The 25,514-nt window shown below is 33.0% G+C and overlaps 1 non-coding gene across 1 annotated transcript; it reads left to right on the plus strand.

Moving 5' to 3' along the window:
• The first annotated feature begins 1,221 nt into the window (after window positions 1-1,221).
• Window positions 1,222-1,293, plus strand: Trnad-guc. Its single transcript has one exon. It is a non-coding gene; the product is annotated as a tRNA-Asp (tRNA).
• The last annotated feature ends 24,221 nt before the right edge of the window (window positions 1,294-25,514 follow it).

Consider the following 25,514-nt stretch of genomic DNA (forward strand, 5'->3'; position numbering starts at 1 on the left):
ACATTTGGTATTCGTCTAAACAATTTATACGCGTGTTTGTTTTACTTTAAATCAGTTACCGTCATTGTTTTGTTAGTGTTAGCAAAAGTTCTTTTCATTGCTCAATTTTATAGATATAGTTCGTACTCATTCATTAAATCTTACAAAATTAATATGAGCTCACCATTCCTAGATGTCATAATAGACGGCTGTCCGACACAAATCACAATGAACGTGAAAAAAAACATAATGAATAGATTCGTTGCTCATAGCCGCTTTGAAGCGTGTCGCCTGGGGCTTCCCTTCTATTTCGGACACTATTAAAACAGATTGTATATAATTTAATAAATTAAATGACAATTATACTTTCAAACGCCTATCATTTCCATTTAGTTCAGTGAATAGCGCAGTTCCCGTAGATTTCAAATCGTGAGATATAATATTACAGTCTATCAAATGTTTGACAGTTAATTTCAATAGTGAGAATGTATACCGAGATATTATAGACGAATTACTGCCATTTTCTTTAACGTATAATTCAATTTTAGGTGAGCTCTAACACGCCTCGATGATGAACGGATAATAAAATTTCTACGTAAGAAATCATCCAAGCTAATTTTAGTTTAGTCACGGCTTCAAATAGAAAAAAACTCTGTCAGCTTAAATAAATTAGATCTGTTTTGATTTTAGAACACTCACTACCGTAAAACTAAGTAAAAGGTGATTATGCATTTTATGTTACCAATCCTTAATTCGAATGGTACAATACATTTCTCAAAACATCTTGTTCGCGCCAACATGAGATCATACCGAAGCATTAGCGCCTTAAGTCATTCGGACAAACAGGCCGTGCTAAATTACGAATCAGGGAACGGGCCCGGAGTAATTAAACAGTGGCCGGAATTCCCCGAGATGTAAACAATGTATTTGCCGTTATTAAAATGTTTGCTCCACTTTCATTCATTCGGTTAAATGTCTACCGGAACAATGGAAGTTTAATTCCATTCTTGTTTTTATTTAGCTTGTTGGTTAGTTGCTGCGATCTATATGTGTATGTGTTTTCTGAATCTGTTCAGAAATATTAGTCTAAGATTAGCTGATATTGTGTCATAGTTTATCTTGAATTATTTTACGCGTGTGTTTTTAATGTTTGCAGTTAAAGTTTGCAATTAATCTGTAAGTCTCTTTAGTGGATTATTCAAGTATGCTAATGTAAGAACTAGAATTTACCACTTTGTCACATCCTCGGTAGTATAGTGGTAAGTATCCCCGCCTGTCACGCGGGAGACCGGGGTTCGATTCCCCGCCGGGGAGACTTTTTGAACCACTACTCACCAACTTAATAGCTAATAGCTATATATCGAAAATACATGGTTTTATTAATAAACAAAATGTTCTCACTTTCACAATTCTTTTCGGACATTTTTCTAAAGCAAAAATAAACTTTTTAAATATATCTGGAAGTTTATTCTAGTGAATTTCTTTATCAATTTATCTCCTTAATGTTACCCTAGAAAGATTTACGCGACAGTTGTCTTGACATGGCGAGGGTACAAAAGGGAATAATCCTGCAATGGATCTGCTTTCAGAAAATTTGATTTACTACGGTACAGAAGTTTTGCGTGGAATTTAGTACATTTTCAATTGTAAGAAAATTTTAGTCAACCATTGTTTAGTTTGAGAATATGTAAATGTAAATTAAAATTCCAGTAGCTGAAGCATACATTTTATCCCAGTTCTTTTCCCATTCTATGTGGAATAGGAGTACTCGGATTTCGTTCTCCAAATCTTCCATCATTTCAATCGTTGCTCCTTTCTTAATCTGCAGTTAGTGTTTGAATATATTTCTCGTAAGGACCATACATCATTAAGTCACATAGGTTTTTTTGCTTAGATAAACAAAACGACGTGTGTAAGAAGACAAATTTCGATAGGCATCAATGAAAATTTTCAATATTGGATCGAGAGGTGTTTGCTGTGTGTATTGGCCGGCGAGGGGGCGTGGAGGAGCGGGGGCACGGGGCGTACGTCCGCGGAAAGGCAGTCATTCGCTTTGTGCCCCAGCCAATATTGCCAACGTTCGCTCCAATTTCAACAGCTTTTGATTAAAGCATTCTATCATTGTATAATTGCCTTGATGGCAATATACATAATAAGTAGCCGTCCGAATATATTTCTGTCCAATCAATTGTGATTTGTGACGCGTTGAATTTTACCTAGCCGTTGCGGTGGATATTTAAGCTTTGCTTTTCATTTCAGGGACCATAATAAAATTGTACAAACAAACATTGCTAAAAATTAAAGAAATTTTTATCGTAAATTGGTATTAACTGCAGTTAATGTGTAGACGATAGACCATTTAAAACATAAGCTTAATACCTATATATTAATGTTATTGTTTGCATTGGTACAATTCAAAAACACCGTAGACCTAAAACGTTAAATAAATAACAGTAACTAAAAAAAAGTGCATTAAGAATCTGTTCATTTTCTTTCATGTACCAGGAGTTCATAAATAGAATGGTAGTATTCAAGCGTTGAAGTGTATGTATTATTAAAGTTATCTCAGATAAGGAGGGCGCAGCTGCAAGTCTGGCCTGGGCGCGGCGCTCACCTCTGCTGGCAATTTACAAAGCGTTTATTTATGCTGTCCGGGTGGGGCCGCGAGGTCCCGGTGTGCAGCCGGTTATTATAAATGTGCACTGATATTTCAGCAGCACAATCTCTAATTCCTTATAACTGTAGTTTAGCATTCAACTGATAACTATCGAGTTATTGTAACTGTGTTGAGATTCTTGTTGTTATGCCTGTCTAGATGTGTTTATAACTTTATCAAATATCTTAGTGTCCTTAAGTTTACTGTTACTGCCAATAGCTACCAACATCCATTATATTCAAAAGAGATTTCAATCTTTTTTTTTACAAAACATAGATAGAAGGTGGTAAAACAGAACGGGAAAACATGGCAGCCATCAAATCGTATTAAACTAACAAAGTATCAGGTGTCGTTCATCAGATATGTATACCTACTCCTTGCAAAAGCAGCATTATTTTTAAAATGTGACTTTATTTCATGTTCATTTTGCAGGATTTATTTTATGAACAAACTTATATTTCGCTAATTACAATATAAACCTCTCTTGCTGCAATTCAAATAAAACTCGGATAAATCGTAGCTGGTATTTTTATGTCTTTAAATAAAAATAATTTGAACAATCTAGATCCCGTGATGTATTAAAGTGCCTTGTTTAAAACGGAATACAAAGAGAAAAATACCTTAAAAGGCTTACGAGCAAAGAGATATGAGCCCATCCCCAAGAGGAGAATGCCGGGCCGCTGCCGCGCTGGGCCTCGTGTAACATAATCTTGTTAAGACGCCACCCGCGCCAGCTGCTCTCGACTTACTTATGAACAGAGAAGGCATTTGTTATACGATTAAATTGCTCCCCTTTATATACTGCTCACTTCGCTCCGCGATTGTTTTAATTAACCCTTCGAAGATTTAAATGCAGAAAAATTCATGTTGAACTCGGTTAAAATATTGAATGGAAATTATTTACATAGAACTGGTAGTTAGTATCTAGCTAAGAGAGAGCAGACAACTCTTTGATGCATTTATTTCTTTACTTTTTGGTAACGTCGTAAAGGTATTGTCATTTCATCCAGTTATTTTTGAGGGGATTCATAGGAATAGGATGTGTATTCTTTCTGTACGTCCCCTCCTGTGTCGATTAAATGTAGGCAACGAATTTGCAATTGCGAATATTTATTGGCAGAGGTTACTTCGCTATTTAGGTGTATTCAGGTGACCGCTTGCTCGTATACCACCAAATGATTTAAAAAAACTAAAGGTTTCAATATTTCTTGTAATTTTTCACAGCGATAACATTTATTATGATTCATTGAAAAAAAAGTTTTTAATGAAATTCGTATGAATAATACAAAAGTTCTAACGGAACGTTTCAATAAAAAATATTTATGAAGGAAAAGTTTTGAACGGACAGCAGGTGGTTAAAATTGCTAATAGACTAAACTTTCGCGCAGACTTCAAGCCGAATACATTTTATATGTTTATAGAGTTTAATAATTTTTTTTACAGTCGGGGAAAAGAATAAATTATTTATAATGAAACTTACTGTGTACTTATGACTTTCTAAAATTTTTCAATCAAAAAATATCTTTTAATGTATATACCAGATAATTGCTCGCCTAATCTTTGAATTGTACATATAATTTATTAATTTTTAAATAAGCTAAATTATATTAATAGTTTTTTGTAAGAAAAGATTGTCAAAGACTTAAGAAACACCTTATGATAATATCACAAATATTTACAGCACAGAGTATCTTTATCTGTACAACACGAAAAAGTAACTCATGTTAAACAATTCCTGTTATCTTGTTTCGACTACTTTTGACATGCCCCTTTCAATAAATGTGGGCGGTGGATTTAGTGCTTGAATAACTTTAATCTAATCGTTTAATGGCTAAGAGATCGATGACTGCGTACAAACAATGACGTTTGCTATCTATCGATTGGGACGTTGTCAAATTAGATGGGATTACTGGAAGCGTTACGCAAGTAAAACTTTTTGTTCAGACAACGTAAGAAAAATCTGTATTCTTAAACGGTCCATTAGTTAAGGGGTAGATAATCAAACATGATTCCTCTCAGAAAGTCAAAAGGTAAGTAAATACAATAACTTTATGCAGAAGAGGGGATAATAATCATTTTTTTCACACAATTTCTTTCAAGTCATCAAGTTATAGAAATTTATATTTGAGAATATAATCTGATTATAATACTTGAAATCATGGAAAATGAATTAAGTTACTCCAATTCTGAGATAAAAATCCCCGTTTAATACCTATTGTTATATCTGTTTTGTCAAAGATATCAGTGATGATGATATGCTTTTTACACCGATTTCCGTCTCAGAAACCAACAGTTAATAAATTAGTAAATTTCTATTATTTACTTTAATTTTAATCATGATAACTGATTTAAGTTTCTCATTTATTTAACTCCGTTTTCATAATTGGGTTATAACAAATAGTAGCACTAAAACACAACTGACAAATTGAAATAGTACCATCGTCAGATTTATTTCACTTATATTCCCTACGGCAAGAATACTTGGCGAATTCAATAGCAAAGAAGTAGTACTTTGTCATGGTTCATATATTACGTGCAAAGAGAGAATGATAAGATTGAACACAATTTTATGACTTAAAGAAGTCACAAGTCCACTAGTCAGACGCTGTGTAGTTTCAAGCCTTTAAATATAGTAAATATTAATCATTTTTAAAAGCTAACAAAACGATATTTATAATTCCTAAATTATATAGTTCAAGCGTTGTGTTCATGTAACATATTCACAGCGCTTCGATGGAAATACTCGAAAAATGTCGCTTTAAATCGATTCAGTTCGAAGTTCGCATGACTTTGCACGGAATATAAAAGAGTACGAAAGCTACGTATCGTACAGTACAAGCGGTTGGTTGACTCAATTTATGTGGGTTATTTCAACTGAGGCGAACATTATCTAGTCCGGCCCTGGCGGACACCGGCGCCCTCGTACGGATAAATTGCCAATTTTGACTTACACCCATTGGATGTTGGACGCAAATGGCTATTTCTAGTGTCTTTATAACATTCTAAATTGCAGAAGACAGTTGGTGTTCAATATTAAAAATGCATCTAAATCCTATTTGTTATTTACCCTGTTTGTCCTATACCATTTTAAATAGTAATTGAAAACACGATAAAGCTTTTGTTTTAAAATATTAATTTATCAGTAATTGCTAAACAAAGATCTCTTTACCAATTGATAACTAACACATGTAAAATAGAAAGCAAGATCTGTCACAATACAGTGATATAACACGAAAAACCGTATTAGCAAAACATTTTTTCCAACATTCCGTTACAATTGATCGGTGGTAAGTGGAATGGATATCCGGAGAGATAACAAGGCACCTTGAAAAATAACAAGCTCCCGCAACAGAGAGACTTTCTACGTATTTTATTTATCGATACAATCTGGAAAAAATATACATTCCATTTTTATATTTGTACCCGATCGTAAATTCTTACACCAAGCGTGGAAACCATTTGTAAGAATAGATCAATGTTACATCATTTACCCTGTACGTGTTTGTTGAAACATGCGTAATATATATGAATTATTGTTGGCAAACAAAAACATCTACCTAAAATCTTTGCCTATCACTAATCGGCTGGAAACACTACCCATTTGCTTATATACAAAGGTTAAAGACAGATGTTTTTCTTAGAATCAATGACGTCAAACAAATTCGGTTTGTCTAATAATTCTCAGTGAGTTCTTTAGATAGGATAAATAGAAATGCACATCAGTCAATTAACATGTAATAAATGATAATAAGTTAGTCGTTTAATATAAAAAAAGATAACTACATCTAACAAGTCTAATTATATGCTGTGATTATTTCAAGCAGTTACAAATTTTGTTGCCCTGATTGTTTTTAAATTACGTAGAAATCGTCGTACTTTTTTTTTCGGTTACTTGATAGCAAATTAGATATAAAGTAGGGTATGGTATGTAATAGTTATGTCAAATCAGCAAAATTGGCAGAAAGTAGGAAACTTAAAATAAGAGAACCTTGGAAGGGCAATTCAAGTTCGTTCACTAAAAGGTCGGGAACAAGAATACTAAGAGAATACGCCCGCATGTCGGACGGACGCACGTAATATTTGTGGGAACAGCAGACACGTGTTCTCTCCCTCGTGTGAACGATGCATGCAGGAAGATGCGATCAACTCTTCAGCTTTTGTTTTGTTTTCAATGTTACCCTAATTCATGTGTTAAGCTTAACCAACCGATGCCCCTACAAATTGAATTCCTTCAACATCTACCAACACACAAATAAGTTGCCGGTTCGTTGTCTGCTTTTAGTTGTTTAAAATGATTTATTACGTCGCAAGGTCGTCTCCTTTTACCAAAAAGTATGTATTATATGTGTATGCTTAATATCTTCAACAAATATAATCAAAATAAAAAGCCAACTTTAGACATATCGTGTTATAATTTGCCTCACCCCAAAATATTGCAACATCATAAAAGGTGTTAATTTTGTTCGTGATAGCGTGCAATGAACGCGTACAGTATTGTCCCCGAACAGTCGCTTGTGCCCGATATTACACCTTCAAATATAGATAAGGCACAAGGGACACGTGTTACAAAGTCCCCAACGGCAAAGCGTGAAACCGTTACGATAAATGGCAACTGATAAATGCCACTAAGTGCGCCCTCAGCTCAAATAAACAGAAATAAATTCTAAAATTCACTTTCTAAAATAAAACATACGTCAAACTCGATGACCTATAAAACTAAAGGTTAGAGTCGTTTTAAAATAACGTTTTATTTAAAGTCAATGAGCTCAAGTTTATATTTGATAGAAAGTTATTTTTAAAGGATTCGCGGGCCTTCTAGACCTCCGTCTGAACGTAATTCAATGTAAGCCGCGATATATCAGCGTTGCGAGCTATTACGAGGCGATCGCGTGAGGACCGCAACGACTTTCCTGGATTTCTGTTGCGATTTCACTTAAGCCCTAAGATTACCAATTTTATTTCGAGCATTTGTCTTTTTTATTGTGTTCTAATTTTTGTTTTTTTTTACTTAGGACTTAAAATTTTTATTTATTTATGTTACCTCTATACCTTATCCCGAAATTTAGTCAATGTTTCTGGTTTAAGAATTATGAAATTTGGTTTTAAGCAGTTTCAGAATTTAATGATAAAAATATATTTTGATGATATAAATTATTTGTAAAGGTAATAATATGTTGCATGAGAAGGTAAGTGTGTAAAAAGTCCTATCTCTGAGAAATGAAACGGTTGGACATTTATTAATTTGTTAAAAGCTTAAACTTTATTAAAGAAACAAGTAAATCTGTCGGCATCAGTTGTACGAGCAGCTTATTTGAATACCATTTAATGTTTCACAAGTTGTTGGCCAGATAAAAGCATTACAATCGCGAAAAGCGGGCGCACAAACAAACGCCGTCAAACAGTCGCAAATGGCGCCTCTGAAGCGCGAGCGAAATTTTAATTCGAACCGCATCACATCGGAGAGAATGCGAACATCGTTTTATTGTACATAATGATATTCTCGGACGTACATTTTACATTTGAATCGGAATTGTTGGACTTAAAATAGACGATTGTACAAGACAGACATCATGTCGGATTCAATCTTTGTTATATCTTTTTTTAAGAATCAACAGCAAATGGTTTGTAATATATATAAATACCTTCTTTTACATTAACCAAAAATATTCGCTGTTTGATTAAGGGGACCGTTGACGTTACCAACGAAAACTTAAGAACCCACAGAAGTACCAAGTCAAGTCGTAATTGAAAAGAAATTAAGTTAAAAATTATTAAAGGATATGTTACAATGTCATAAATGTGTACTGTATGGGAATAAAATTACTAAAGAACTCAATTAATATTCAGACAAATAACACATGTGGTCACAATCTCAGCGGTCTTTATCATAATTTGCTTGCAAAGCTGGGACTGAATTTACAACGTGGCCGGCACTGCCAAGTGTAACGTCCTTGAACTAATGGGGACATGGACAGATGCTACACAATTGAGCTTACTAATAACAACAAAACTTTGTACTATATCGTTTTGATGCTAAATTATATGCTCCTTTAATTTCATTTGTTATAATTAGGACGATCTAAGAATAAAATGAATTAAGGATACGATAATCATTTGAAATATGTAACGCAAAATGTTGAATAGATCTTAAATGAAAAGATGTTAGTCTGTTTGAGTTTCCACTCTTAAATTAACAAACATGATACCTACTCTTAATCTTTCTATGAATCTTTATAGATCATTTCAAATTGTGTTTGTTACGAAATCCTGTGTAGTCTATCAAGTGTTGTATTTTGTTTCCTCACTTGACAAAAGATCAAGTGTCAATTTTAATCTAATTAGTAAAGAGGAGACTTACTTTGCTCACATTAGCGTGGCGTCTCATATTCACAACTCTACTCCTACACAAACTATAATCAAATACGCCATACGCTACCATTCTCCCCCTTCCTTATATGAATTGGTTAATTGAGTTTAGGACTGATATTTAAGCTAATTTCGACTCAAAGTTTATAGCGGTAAAACTTAAATTAGTCAACTATGGTTATGAACGTTTCTATTACGAACATAAAAGGATAGAATTGTATTGTGGCACTTGCAGCTTGGTCGCTGGTAGACGCTCTTGTAATTGACTTTAACTCGTTGCTAGAGGAATAAATGCAATCTAAAACGACATAAAATACGGGCCACAATCATATCTTACTAATATTATAAATGCGGACGTTTGGATGGATGGATGTTTGTTTGAAGGTATCTCCGGAACGGCTGAATAGATCTTGATGAAATTTGGCACAGATGTAGCACACATAGGCTACTTATTAAGTTTTTTTTCCGAGCGGACGAAGTCGCGTTCGACAACTAGTTATGAAATAAACTAAGCCACCTCTGTTTGTATGAACAGTATAAACTAAGACAAGACATTTAAATTTACTAATAAAGTAATAAAGTCTTCGCCAATATACCGAGCAATTCCTGAAAAAAAGTTGTAGTGTAAATTAACAAAATTACAATACCACAGAAGGCGTAATGGAAATAGAACGATATTTTATTAAAGAATTGCTGCCGTGTTCGCTCCGCACGGGAAGCCAGAGCAGTTCACTAGTGGTAATATAAACAGTTACAGACTTAGCGATCTACGAAATGATTTCTAGTATTTGCTTTCAATTGCTAAGGAGCGGTCGATGTCCGATAGCCGGAGTCCGTTGTGCCCACGCCGGCTTGTTTGCGGTGTTTTGCTTATCATGTAACATAGATCAGTCGCGAACCAGGAAACTCTAGTTACGTTATCGACTTGACAGAATTGCAACTTTGAATATTGATAACGGAAAGTTTGATTATTTACTAAGTTTGAGATATCCAACCAGCACCAGTCGTTCCACGCTTCTTATCTAGATGCAGACCGCTTCAAACAGTTTAATTCCAAATCTATTAGATAGTTTTTAATTTAGAAAGTTTCCAGAAATATTACTCTTATATCAAGCTTAAATACTGCACATTTTAAAGAAAGATATTTTTGTACTATTTTGTGTATTATATGCAGACACATAAAAATTAAACGTCTTTTTACAGTTAAATAGTTGTAACAATGCATTAATCCTAATGAATCGTATCGATCCGTGCACTTTTTCTGAATTAATGTTTGTTTTATTTTATTGTTCAACTACAAGGGCAATGTAAACGCCCACGACAAGATGAAGGTGTAAAGATCTTAAATGTGCTAGAGTAACAGCTTTAGTAATAATAACTTTAAAAATGCTCTCTAAGTCCTGGAGTGAATGGACATGTTATGTTATTTATAGATCGTAAATCGGAATTATAAGTCGGAAAAATACGTGATGAGATTTCATATCACGTTGTATTAACATTTAAATTGTTAAGGTGTAGATATGAATATCATTCGTAAATTGTTATCTAAAGGGATTATGTATATAAATATGTCTACGATAGAAAAAAACTCCAAATATGAGATGATTTCATTTTAGAGACATCGTTGGAAACTTCAATCTCGTTTGACGTTCAAATTTGGAGCTTACGAGTTAATTCAAAGATATCTGTTGCAACGATTACGTCCGTTATCTAAGACTTTTGTTATAAAATAAAGCTCCAAGATTTGTGTGATTAAAAATCAATTGCAATTATTTGAATTAAATTACAGCTTTATGGGATAGAAGCTGAAAATTTTTTTTGCAATGCAAAACATTGGTTCCCAAGTAAGACAACACGTGACCAGGCTTATTTCTATATTAAGTGATGACTCCTTGCAGGATATTTTAAACAAAATAATACGAAGATCTAGGTGTTCATAAGCCGTAATCGTTTCATTTTTCAATACATGTTACATCTATATTGTAGATATATATGTGAAAGCTAACATGTCTTATTTTCCTATTAAATAAATCTAATATATAAAATTCTCGTGTCACAGTTTTTGTTCCCGTACTCCTCCGAAACGGCTTGACCGATTCTCATGAAATTTTGTGAGCATATTGAGTAGGTCTGAGAATCGGCCAACATTTCATACCCCCCCCCCCATTTTTTTAACTGCGCGCGGACGGAGTCGCGGGCGACAGCTAGTAAATATAAAAATGAATCTATTATTCCAAGCTGAGTTTCATAAGGCGTCACCGCGTGCTGTCATTTCCACCCTATATGCTTAACTGATGTCTGATAAATTGTCAATTTGGGAGTAATCAATCATTTTAACTGCGACAGACGGATCGCTTTGAAACGCCGACGCTTGATAATTTGCACCTCCCATGGCTCACGTTATCAGAGATGACCCATTGTTTCATTTACCTATTTATACACAATCGTTTGTTGTCTTTAACGGCATTTAATTTAAACGTTAATACAATTACGGTTAATGATAATAATACAACGATCTTTTGAGGTAATCGTCTGTTTAAGCCTTAATTAATACATCTTTTGAAGAATTTCGGGACAAAACATCTATACATCTATTCAATATTCTAAGAATTAGGGTTTTCAATCAAGAAATTGTAGGCGCCAATTTCAATTTCTTTTCATTAAAATGTTTGTTTATAAAATTTAAATTAAAAAATATAAACAGTTTATTCTTATCTTTTCTAATTTGTATTAAAACTTTCCTATCTTCCCAAATAAAACAACATTAATAACAGCCAATAAAATGGAAGAGCAACCAAAGGGATTGTGACATCGCACTCGCACGGTATTTAGAGCGCCTTAACTAATCTACTGTATCCAATTCCCCCCATCAGCTCAATTGATCTTAATATTTGGATTGTTCATGACCGAAATGCGACGCGAATTTTTTTTTAATTGCCCCTCGTCCGAGAGCGTTGAACGCAATTAATTGAGTCCCAGTCGACTCGGACTAACTTAGCTTACGACATTTTAAATTTATTTAAATTTATGACGACCATTTCGATATTTTTTTTAATTTTTTAAAATGAATATCGCAATACAAGTATTACGAGCGTTACTGTACCTCCGTGTGATAAATTACATAAATTAATGCCACTCTTTTCTTTCCCTTTTCTAAAAACATTTTACTTCTGAGAAATCTCGTCGTATACATCTTTCATAACTTCACGCCTGTACTGACAAGCCCATAAATAGTAAGTTGAATCGATACGATACAATGGTAACGAACAAACTAAAAAAAAATTATATAGGTTATTTCGCTAATTTTAAATGACGCGTTGAATGTTTCCATATGTCCTTACGTTTATTTATTATCACAAAAAGAAGGTCGCTTAAAATTGTGTACACGGAAATCTCATGTGAGTGTGACACATATGTATCAAATTTAAATCTTACTAATACTATAAGTGCGAAGGTTTAGATGGATGGATGGATGTTTGTTTGAAGGTATCTCCGGAGCGGCTGAACGGATCTTGATGAAATTTGGCATGGTTGTAGAAAATAGTCTATAAGAACACAAGCTACTTATTAAAAATTGTTTTTCAATTCCGCGCGGACGGCGTACCGGGCGACATCTAGTTGGTACTATGAAACAATGTGGTTTGGTTAGGTTAGCGTGAATTTACTTTAGCTATTACCCTGACATTGACTTTTTTTTTAATAATAAAGTTTTGCATTCAGATAGAACTTTATCCTTTCGAAGTCACATATTTATCTATAGAGATAATGAATTACCAAGAAGACGCCTATAGATTCTAATTAGTGTTGAAACATCAAAATTCTTCTCTTTGCATTTTATATCGTCGACCAATTAATTTCATTAGGGCATTCTTTTCGACGCGGCCGTCGTTTTCGATAACAACTAAAGCATATTTGAAATGTTCCGATCTTTTACTGTTTCTTTTCCAGAGTTTCATGTTCGTGGACGGAATTTTAATTAAAGATATTTTATTTCAAACCAGATTCTGTTATCTGCAGAAGAAATAAATAAGTTAACATAGCGATTTATAGCTAACTATATTATGTATAATGTTTATCTTAAGGTTTTTAAATAACAGGATGTAAATTTGTAGAAGATTACATTAATTTCTTATACAAATTAACTAATTAATCTCGTATATTACATTAAAAGCTCTTTCATATTATATTCGCAATACAAAAAAACATCTGCGCTAATTTAAATATTCATAGAACATACAAAAAATATATAACTCAATGGTAATATTGGCTCGGGTGAATGACTTATCTTCACTTAAGAATGACTTAATTCTCCATATTTCACGAACATGGTCATTTGAATAAAATGATCACAAGTATTTTATAATGTATTCTTAAGAATAGACTTCGTACATAGAACACTTGAAAGTCCAGGAGTTATCTAGTAAGCAAACAAGGCCGCTTATTATAGACATATCAACATCTGGCCCTGCACTTGACGTCGGTGTCTTGAGATAGAGATGTGTTCGACTACCGACTTCCCACGATGCTTTTAGTTTTTTTTATTTGTATAAATACCGCCACATTGCCTTTGTTTTATTGCATAGCATAAACAGTCTGCATACTTCACCTGATAGATTTTTTTACTACTTTATATTTGGTTCACAGATTTTTTAGATCTGTAGAAGCTACCAGAAAAGTCATATTGTTGACTATAAGTCAGGTGCAGGTGAGCTATTGATTTTTATTACTATAAAATACAAGAATAAATGTCTGAAAATTTTTGTCACAAAATTTGGCCGACACCGAAACTTTACAACAATTTCTCGATAAGGTTAAAACAATGGCCAGCTTTCTGAAATTTATAAGTCAAATTTGTTGTTTCGTAACTTTAAGCCTTTGTTTATACCCCTTTATAGTTCGATGCGGCGATGACTCGACATAATCACAGGGGACTTTACACGAGCACACACGCGTAAATTATATTTTGTTTATATTTCTAAGCTCGACCCCTCGTTAAAGCCCACGCACACCAGTGTACGTGTTATCCCCGGATAAACAACGTATATAAACATAACCCTTAAGCGTATTAAAGATAAAGAGGAAGTTCAGAATAGATAAAACATAGTAATACTGTTTTTGAATCACGTACAAGAATCAAAACGTATATAGGGAACTGTAGATTCCATTCCATCAGTCAATGTGCCATTTAATACAATGTTAGTTAATGATTGTGAAAGGTCTATTGTTCCAGCCGACAATGACTAACTGTTCTATGACTGAGTTATCTATTATTTAAAATCACATCAATGAAACTGATTATTTTAACACAACGCGAGACGAAACAAAAGGTTCTTTGTTTTATAAATTAAAGATCATGTAATGAATTCATGAAATGTATTGTTTTATTTTGAAATAAAAATAGGTAATTAAAATATGATTGCAATTTAAGTTTACTGATAGACTTAATTACTTGCGACATGATCTGACTTGTCGATTTATTGAACGGAATATGCGGAATATAGTAAGTATGGTGATACTAATAACAAGGAAAGGAGATACATATTAGGATAATGACATGGACTGGACCGGCTATGAATATGATTTTTACCACCGCAGTCAAAACAAAAAATAACCATTATCTAAGTACGCATGCAATCTAAATATTATATATAGCATACGCAATGCATCACTTTGCCCATTTACCGGTTCACTACGCAATTGTTAAACGAAACAATGAAGCAAAAACTATCTTTGTCTGACAAAGCGTACGCGCCACAATCCGTGACGGTTCGCTGAAACTATATAGTTCCTGTCATTGTCTGGCCAAGCCAACAGTCAGCGCTGCGAACCACTTCTGTTTACTATGCTTCAATCATAAGGAAATACTTACATTCCCACGATTGAACTGTGAATAGTGAGATTAGCCAAGTTTTCTTTACACAGGGTGTAACTAAAGTGGTAGATCAAAAGCTTTATATGGTCAAGGATCTCATTACCTACCGATTAAGCTCCAGTTATTTTCAGCGATTTTCAATAAATTTACTTATTTAATGTTCAGTTAAATATATAATAAAATTGAACTAAGTAAAGTTACACCCTGTATATATACGGGTATTATATATATTTATAGTCTTTGAAAATAAAGCAACTATAAATATCTAAGTTGTATAGCTACAACTTTTCAATTACTTACCTTTATCAACATGACATAAACAACACGCCCGGTCTGTTTTTACAAAGTCAACCCTAGCATAAAGAGATATTGAACTTTACACAACAGTGATCACATTGTGTGTTCACTGTAGTGTGAATCAGTTATTACATAGTAATGATAAAATGTAAACAGCCATACTTCTGAATTTTACATTGCAAATAAACAAATCTTTTGATTTAAATACTCGCATAGACTAAAACACATTTTAATTTACTTAGACACTATTTTCGTCAAAAGCCGCAAAATAGCAATAATAATATAATTCCATACTTTTTATGAAAATTTAATAAAAAAAATCAACAACACGAGGGAAGAGTAATCAAAAGGCCTTTCCATTGTCGTTATATTTAAATACAGCAAGCGTGTTGGTCCATATTATTAAATATGAATTCACCTGTCCGCTCCGGAGTATTGCAAAAAAATTGTTACAGGTCGCAAACTTAAGGATCACTTTCACTTGACAGCACAAGCCACAAAATTTGAACGTCCTTTAAATAGAGAAATATTTTTAGAAGCCATGTTAAGGTATCATTTATCTTATGTCGTTAAGAATAAAGTGTAAGTTAGTATGACTTAGAACTATTAAAACGAACAATGGTTGACATCAGGATTAGGGCAAGGGGAAACACGGTGTCAGCATCTAACGTTTTGTACGGCATTGTGCTTTAGTGTCGCTACTTTAAAGCGAGACTGCTTGATTCTTTTTGTGTACGCTCCTTTACAACGTTCTCGTTCGACCTGCGAGAATTTATTCGTAACGTATTGAGATTGACTCAGGGAATACGAGATTTGGTTAGTTTGTTTTATTGTAAAAATGTTTCGTTTTAGGAAAACGTTTTTTTTTTTAATGTGAACATATTTATTTCAGAATATTGGTTCAACTCAAAGTAACGGTGTGTCTACAGCGATGGCGTTTAAGTGCCGTAAGAAACCTCGGTAGTTTTACCGCAACAACATCAGCAATCGCTACAGCCCTTGTTACATAAAAAATCATACATCATTTTATTTTATTTGAAGCCTCGCTGTGACTGGACACTTAATAGTATGTGTTTTAATTCTCTTAGTTTGTAGTTTCATTCAGAATTTACCAGAATTTGCTATTGCTTGCAAGACACATGTAAAACACGCTATGCATGGATTACCATGCAGCTTGCATGGTGTACTAATACATTATCCATTAAATAGTGTACCTATATCATTAAGCAATAATAATTTGTTTCAAGTCAAGGTACATTAGTCCAAATTTGGCCGTGTGTGGCCACAGGATGTCATTTCTGACCAATCAGTTTCGGTAAATTTTATCGGTCACGAAAAGAGAATACAAGATAATGTAATAGACGTTTTTGTATTTCAAATTAAGGTTAAATACGTAAAGATTCAAGATTAAAGTATCTGGAATATCACTTTGCTTGTTTGTATAAAGCCGAGGTATTACAGTACAAGTCGGTTTGTTAAATTTCGAATTAGAGCCTTTAGAAAATACACTTATAAAATTACTAGGACCTAAACATAAGAAATTTTGCGTTTCTATTACAATTTAGCTTAAACATTTAATGTTAATCGTTTTATCGCACGCTGATATTAGACATTACCAGAGTGATTATACGTAGATTTCAGAAATGACATCTTGATAAATAAATCACAGAGTACTTATATCTGAAGCAGTTTCGCTGAGACTCATTTAAAGGTAAAAATATACTCAACCACGTTGACGTCAATAATATCAATTACCGGCGGTCAACAGGTTAGAATATGTGTTTAACTAAACAATGTCTTGCTGTATTTTTTGGAGTAAATACATTTAATATTTTAAATTACGGCTTAGCCAAAGCCGTGGCGAATTTTTATTGAAATGATCTTGACTCGATTACTTATTGTTCTTTTCTAGATCTACAACTACTACACCACAACAACAACATCGGTTGCACTAATGGACCAGCTCACTGGATGAAATACCACGCCCACACAGACAACAGGCTTGAAGTGGAAGGAATTCCGCGTTGCGTCGGATGAGTGTGGTGTTGGAGGCCTAATTTTAATCCTCTTTCTTATTCCTTAAAAGTAAAGGATGGGAAGTATTAGTTGATTTTACGGAAGACAGTACGCATAGGAAAGGGAAATATTCTCTTTCTGTGCGTTCCCTCCGTCGATTAAAGGTAGGTCGCTTCGGTATCTCGTTTGCCATCTTATAATATATTTAAAAAAAAACTTATGTGTTTTCTCACAAATATAATATGTTTATTAGCGTTGTATTTTTTTTGTTCTTTGAATTGCGAAAACTTATTAAATGACTTACAACTATGTTATTTTAAAAATAAACAATGATTAACTCTATTTCAATTGCTGTCTAAGATCACACGGTTTCAAGACACATCGAGTCCGTACAAGAAGGTATTACCGATTGGTAATTGCGGTGAGTTCTGATAGAACTTTTTCCAACTAAGTGAATTCTAAGTAATTATGCTTAATTACAACGGCAAGTCAACATCATCCGCAATAGTAGTTTGATCGTGGGAGTCTCGATGACGTAGTGATTCGTTTTCAATTTCTTAAGAGTGTATATGAAACGTACTATACATTGATATTTGCAGCTTCGCTTGTCTTAGACATTAAGAAAATTTTCATGAGATCTTCTTGCATAGATTACAATTAAAAAAGCAAAAGTGCTTATTTAGAAAAAGATTCCATAAGTAAATTTGTATTGAGAGAGGCTGCATATTGCATTGAACCTTATTACGAGTATTAGTAAGTACTACCGTTAACCTACACTATTTTAAAAATGATAGTAATTAGTCGCTACCACAAAATAAATAAAAAAGTAAGTTATAATAGTTTACTTCACAGGTAGCCGTATCGAAAAAAGGGTTATTAACATCACGATTGCGTTAAGCGTCAGTATTAATTGTTTATTCAAAGCACTTGCCCGACAGGCTATAGGACGTTCCTCAAAGGGGTAACATGCATCGCTGGCGCTATTTATAAACGCTCGCTTAAGTTGTTTTTTTTAATCATGGCTGCCACTCCTGCGCAAGCACCTGTCGCTACCTCAACGCTGATTGGCCAGCACTCACACACAAGAGTCAATAACATCTTACTCCATGGCCACCCTCGTGAATCTCCCTTATCTTTTTCTTACTTATCTCGATGTATTTATTACTTTATATTTTGTTACCTGATAATTTATAAAGATGTCGCTTTAATCCCGGCTTCCTTTCTATTCGACTAATTATATATTTTTTGTTTTACACGTAAAAATTTGTGACTACAGTTATCTGTATCCACAAACTAGATTATGACGACATTTATTACTTTTAAGCCAAAATAAATTTACTAAAAACTTTCAAATGTATCTCGACTACCCGATCTATGTAGTAAATTGTAAACAAAGCCGATACCCTAGTAACTATGGTTTATCTCCTAATTAAGAAATATAGCAATCTAAAATGACGTAATTAATTTTAGTTATACGTTTTTCTACAAATACAGAATTTTTAACATCATGTTTACGAATTTATCATCAAACGACATTCATTATAAGTGTAAGCACAATAAGCTTAGCGAGAAGAGCTTTAGCAAGACGAAAGAATTATTGGAGAGCAACGCTTAGTATGTGTGTGGGCATTGGAAATAGAAGGAAAATACCGTAAGACTTTATGGTTCCTTCCTCTATTTGCCAATTACTTTCCCGTCAAAACAGCTATAAGTTCTCATTAAATATAGAAATAAGCGAAACATGTGCACTGAGGACTGGGAAACTCGGCCATCATGTTTTATTAGATATTTTCTAATAGATAAAAGAGTCTAAGACTGATTCATAATGTTTTGGTCATTTAATACATTAGTTCTAGAGTAATCATACGATTTAATCTCAGCCTGTACCTACGCAATATGGTATAGATAAAAAAAGGCAACTCGGTAACGGCTACTTTTGAAATGCGTACGAAGATTGACAATCGCTGATAACGTTTAGATATTAACCATGTCCATGGCGAGCCATTAAACAAATGGACAGCTCTAAGAAGGCCAATTGATTATTGTGATAAGTCACTTTGACGACTACATACATTTCAAATATGAGAATGATTAATTCAAAGGAAAAAAGGTACATAAACCTTTATTATTACGCAACAAGATAAGGAAAACTTTCCTGACAGCTTATGCTATGACTAACAATTTAACCAAATAAGCTAAGACACGTTTAGCCCAATAGTTTCGATTGACTATTGTATTTTAAATGAAATATCTTCTTAGTTCTAGTTCATTTAAAAGCGAGGAAAAATAACTTTCGTAATCCAAAAAAACTTTCGTTAAATTTTTGCATTATTACATGATCAACTTTCATTAGTAGCTTGATGACAATTTATTTAATATTTTTATTCCATTTTCATTTTATCTAGATAAGAAATTCCTCTTACAGATTATCTGGTTGTACTACCTCCAAAATAACCTTACAGAAAAGTCATCAAAACTAATCGAAAAGTTTGTGTCAGCATTCTTTGAGTAGATTCCAACCGAAGCTGTCATTCCATGATACAATCTGACGAAGGTATTCGGCATCCGAATTGAAGCCAACGGTATTTCGATCGGAAGCTATACTTAGATTTATTATAAAGGATTATTGAAATGCTTAATCAACTAAATATTTTTTTTTTATTTCTCCGGGTTATTTAACATTTTTAAATATACCAAAAATGATATTGGCAACCATTTGGAACACTCCTCTGTGGATTGAATGAATTCATTAATATTAGATTGGTATTACATACTTCATTTTATGTAAGGAACTAAAATAAAATTTCTGATTTTTATATATCGTCATAAATGTAGACGTTATAAATATGATTTTTAATAATTTTAAGTGCTTGCTACTTTTATAAAGAAGTGTGAACATATCTGCAGTAAAAGAAATCTCTTTGAAATGTCGTATCGTTTCTTCATTTGTTATTGTTTTAAAATGCGGTCTACTGACACTGTTCTTGTTTTCAATGTGTCTGCGTGTGTGTGCATCAGTTTTCAATAACTATTGTCTTTTAATGTTTCGAAACACACGTTACGTATAACACAATACAACTTGTATGTTACTAACACAAGTGAATAAATCTTTCATCAGCATCAAATAAACAAAGATAATTTGCAATAGGATTTCCATCTGAGTTGCGGACATTAATTTGATATCCAGTTTTTTAGGAAACCAGTATTTATAAACAATTTTAGATTTATGGACTGACTTCGTTTTTTTCTTCACATTTTTATAATAAACTATGTGTCGCTCTCGATGCTGTCCGTGCGGAATTAGTAGCTTATGTGTTCTCCGAGACTACGTTCTATATCCGTGCCAAATTTAATCCAGATCCATTGAGCCGTTCTGGAGATAACTACTAACAAACATCCATCCATCCAACTAGTTATATATAGCATTATAATAAATTAGTAAGATATATATACTCTTGTAACGATTCCACCTGATGCTATATGTTGAGTTGGTCCAAAGAAGGTATAATACGTGCTATACGTACATATATAGCTATTTACGTGCTATATATTTTATACGTGCTAGCTCAATTTTCATGTTTTTAAATTCAACCATCCTGATTGTACATCCCTACGTCCCGATTAATAATCTCGGAGCCTACCCTAAATCAGGGTATGCTTAAAATAGTATAAATCTTATAAAAGGTGTGAATAATCCACGTTATTTAAAAGGATTTTTATCAAACTGATTTCAGAGAACGAGGCGATAAAAATCAGCCCGCCTCTTTATTATTTTATAGTTCATAAATAACTTGCAAATCGCCTTCTTAATTAAGTTCAAGAACCAGTCCGCGGGTCCAGTTCCACTCGCCGCTTTCGAAAATACGTTAACTTATTAAGTATTTTCGAAACGTTCATACCTCCTTATAGCGACTTACATTAAATTTAATTATCAAATTGCATCAATATTACGTAAGATATTGTTTACATCTTACGAAAAATTAAAAACAGTGAGTCAGACTTGTTCTGAGAAAACGATTCAATTGCATAATGTGCAAAACTTTCCAATTAATACCCAAACGAAAACTTCTTGAACAACGAAGATTTTTTGTAGATAGTTGTACTTTAACTAGAAACTATTAACTGTTGGTTTCTGAGAGCAAAATCACTCTATAAAACATATCGTCATTTCTGTCATTGAAAAAACTGATAACAATATGTTTTAAACTGGAATTTTGGTCTCAAAAACCCAAGATTAGAGATCTTCTCACAAGTTGACAATTTAACGATCTCATAAAGTTCAGATTTTTTAATAATTACGATTTGTTACTTCACATCACTACTAACTGTCTGAATTTATTCTATTCTATTTTCTTTTTTATGATCAAAAAAAATTTTAAGATAGCGTTTAAAGGTATGTATCTATTTGCCTACAAAACAAATAACTTATTTCTAATACTACAAATGTATAAATAGTCGGTATACTACACATTTAAACAATTTAATCTTAAACAAAAGATTCCTTAAAATGTTTACATGGACTTTTAACTCGAAAGGTATCGATAAAAATTGTGGACAACACTAATTCAAGTTCTCGTAAATGGTTTGAGTGGGCGTTAATTACAATAACGTGAAAGCTAATGACTTTGATGATATCGAATACAAAAACACGTTTATAACCTTAGAGGTTAGATTGTGTTGGATCATTGCGAACAGTAATACGCGTAGTCTGCATCTACCATCAAATTTATCGAATTCAGAAAGATTTTTTTTCCCAATAGTGTAACCTGCAACGAGAATTTGCAATGATTATTATTTTACGTTGTCATTTTTTTAAGATCGACTAGCTGTCGCCCGCGAAACCGTCCGTGCGGAGTTAAAAAAAAACATAATAAGTATGTGTGCATAATGTGTATGTGTAAGCCTATGTGTTCCTCCAGACTATGATTTACACCTATGCCAAATTTCATTGAGATTCATTGAGCCGTTCTGGAGATACCTTCATACAAACATCCATCCATCCATCCATTTAGTAGGTACTGTCAAAATTGACAGAGGAAAACATCAAAATTTTCAATACTTACAAATACTCGGTCTGCAATCGGGTTCGTATTTTACATTGGAATTACTAAGTGTCCAAGAGTTTGATATTGGAACCGGGACCGTTATTTCTTGTTTTTACCGGCGCTGGATTTTACAAAAAAAGGGTTCACTCGGCACCGCGCTGATCATCGACAGCAAGGCGCGTGACATCTCGGGTCTGCGCTGCGCCTATCTCTACGTACCGAAAAGCGATACAAACAACCCAAAAAAAAGCTCCAACTCAAGCTACTTTAAGCCTTATTAAAATGTGACAAGGTTGAAATTAAAACACATATATCTTGGATAGAAAAATTTTGAGCCAACTAAAGTTATTTTTCACTTTCATTTCAATTTACACTTTATAGCAACGTATTACGATTGATTTTATATTCACTGTGAATATGATGATTGGTTACGCTGTAACGAAATGATCGGCTACTAATAAAACGACACAATAGAACGGTCAATGTGTCTCGTGCCATAATTTTTGTTGGCCGATCGACCCACAGAGCTGAACGCTTTTTATTATTAGTAGGTACTGCACTTTTTCAGAATATCAAAATCACGACGCACCTCGACTAGACCTCTTATAATGGAATACTTCGATTAGGTTGTTGGACGATTTATTTCCAATTTTTTTTTTTTTACTTTAATGATAAAAAGATACCATTTTCATAAAAAACATAGGTACTTGAACGACACGACAGAAGATTAATCACGAATACAAAGTACAGTAGTATAATATTTTCTAACAATATGACCTTTGAATAAGTGTTATAATGTTGTTTTTTTAATTAAACAGCTTTATCTAAGTATTGATAAATAATTGTAAATTGATTTCTCGTTTTAACGTCGAAAAATAGTAGTAATTTTTTAGTTTCTTTCTGCTCGGAGTGCCAACATCAGAAAACCTTTCGATTCACTTTAATAGTCATAGGCAAGGACATTTCCTTAATTTACGACAAAAAAAACAATAACAAAAACTGAGGGAAAGGAAAGTAATTAAAAAGATCATTAACCACCCCTCCTTTCTGTCTTGAATAATATTTTGCTTGAGCGTTATTTCTTTCGCACATAAACATTTATTCCCTAATGTTCTGACCTTTAATTTATAAATACAACGAACAGCTGTAAATGTCATCGTTTTCTGAAAACGAAACGTTAACGTAACCAACATATGACGAATATAAATGTTGTGTTTAAACGTTCATGCTTTCTTCACTGAAGTTAATTGAATTCTTTTTACTATGGCGAGAGTGCAGTAGTGCATATTAACTACATTGTCTAACAGAGGAGTTTTGCAGTCATGGTACTTTTGTACCTAAACGGTTCGTAATAAAGCCTCAAACGATCAACTTGTCAAGTAAAAAAAACTTAGTCATGCGATGAAATTAAGATACTTGATCCTTCGGTAAATAATTAAAATTGGTGATGTGTCCTGTTTTTAAAGCTCTGAAATTGTTTGAAGCTTAGAACAGTTTTACTGGGATTCGGTTTAAATTAGCATTTGCATATAGAAGTCATGAAGCACGACGTAGAGCGCACCAGGTCGTTACAGTCATAACGTTAGAACTTTCAACGACTGCCAACGCCAGAGTAATGTGAAAAGTTCTCAGAATACTTTCAATTTAAATTTTTACCAACAAAAAGCACCAGATGTGAAATAAATCAAATGTATTTATTCCCTAACAAATTATTTTATTAAAAACCAACTCGACTTTGCTTCTTTCGGGTTCATAAATAGAAAAGAAATACGACCAGAGTTACTCACTTTTAGAAGAGCTTTCGAACTGTTGTAAGGTAATGTATTTAACTCCTTTCTAGTGAGTTACTATAGCGCACAACCTATTTACATGATGTACTCGTTATATTCCTTTACGCTGGGAGTATATCACCAAAGATCTATAAATCTCTCAAACATAAACGTTGATTGAATTTAAACGATATTTGATATTCAAATGAAAGCTTCAACAAAGATTTCCAGCGTACTTGCACAAAAACATGTCACCTTTCTCATTTTCTTTAAAAAAAACAGAGTAAACAATTACGTTTTTATACCGGTTTTCTGCAGAAATAAATTGATAAAAATCTTAACGAAATATAAGAAAACCGTTCTAATAAATTTAGTTGAATATTCAATTTCATAATCGTCTTATTTCCACAGTTTATCAGACCAGGTATATTTTAAAAAGACGAAGTAGCAAACAAACAATGAATAGAAATGAAAAGTTGAAGAGAAACAAAGCTTTCCACCGTAATATTCAATGATTTGCTTAAGAAAAATCATTCATTATCGTGGCATATAAACTAGTTTTAATTATGTTTATTGACAAGGTAACTTCTTTTTAAGCCTATTTAAAGAATTTAAAGGAAGGAAAAGTTATAAGTTACATCAAATAACATTCAATAAATACAATCGAGTGATATACCTGTGAAAGGCACCATTATTTAACCTTTTAACATCTACGTAACAGCTGGAAATACTTACTGTCATAGCCCACAGTAGGGGCCACCTTACGAATAGAAACTCTCGGACCTTTGAGATTTATGGTTTTCGACTAGAATAATTTTATCAACATTACCATCGGAGTAACAGTAACTATAATACAAAGGTTAGAAAGTACGGTACAACAAACGATTTTGGGAATATAAATACGCTTTCCATATTAAAATAACCAAAAACAGTTATATATTTAAATGTTTAATTTCATGTTAAGACGATCAGCATACTCTTAGGTTCTGTAATTTAATTGCCTTATAATGAACACATTATTATGATAAAAAAATATATATTTTAACGTAAGAGAGATTGATTTTCATAGCAAATGGAGAGAAATGACAAAATATTCCTAACAGGCCCTAAATTAAAATTATAATACTTGACAATCGTTTAATGTCGACAAAATATTAAGTCGATATCAAGTTATTATCAAGTATTCAATATCCCCAAATATTAACCAAGTCGATAATTACACTTAAGAACTCTTAAAATAAGCAGGTTTTGATACGGTTCTAATCTTTACAAACAAGACATGTCAAAAGTGTCGAGGGTTACAATTAAATCGAGATCTTAATGAGCTACATTTTGTCAGAATTTGATCTGATGCCATAAATAATACCTTTATTGCGACACTGCCGTTTTCCTCAGCAATATACTATAGCAGTTAAGCGTATCATATTCTATACAACACATATAAAGTATCATATCTTATATCTTTCTGCTTTTTATTTCAGTGATTAAAGAAAAAAAATGTCTGTCAAAAAATA

This window comes from Papilio machaon, chromosome 4 (genome assembly GCF_912999745.1).
Source record: "Papilio machaon chromosome 4, ilPapMach1.1, whole genome shotgun sequence".
In the NCBI taxonomy this organism is placed as follows: domain Eukaryota; kingdom Metazoa; phylum Arthropoda; class Insecta; order Lepidoptera; family Papilionidae; genus Papilio; species Papilio machaon.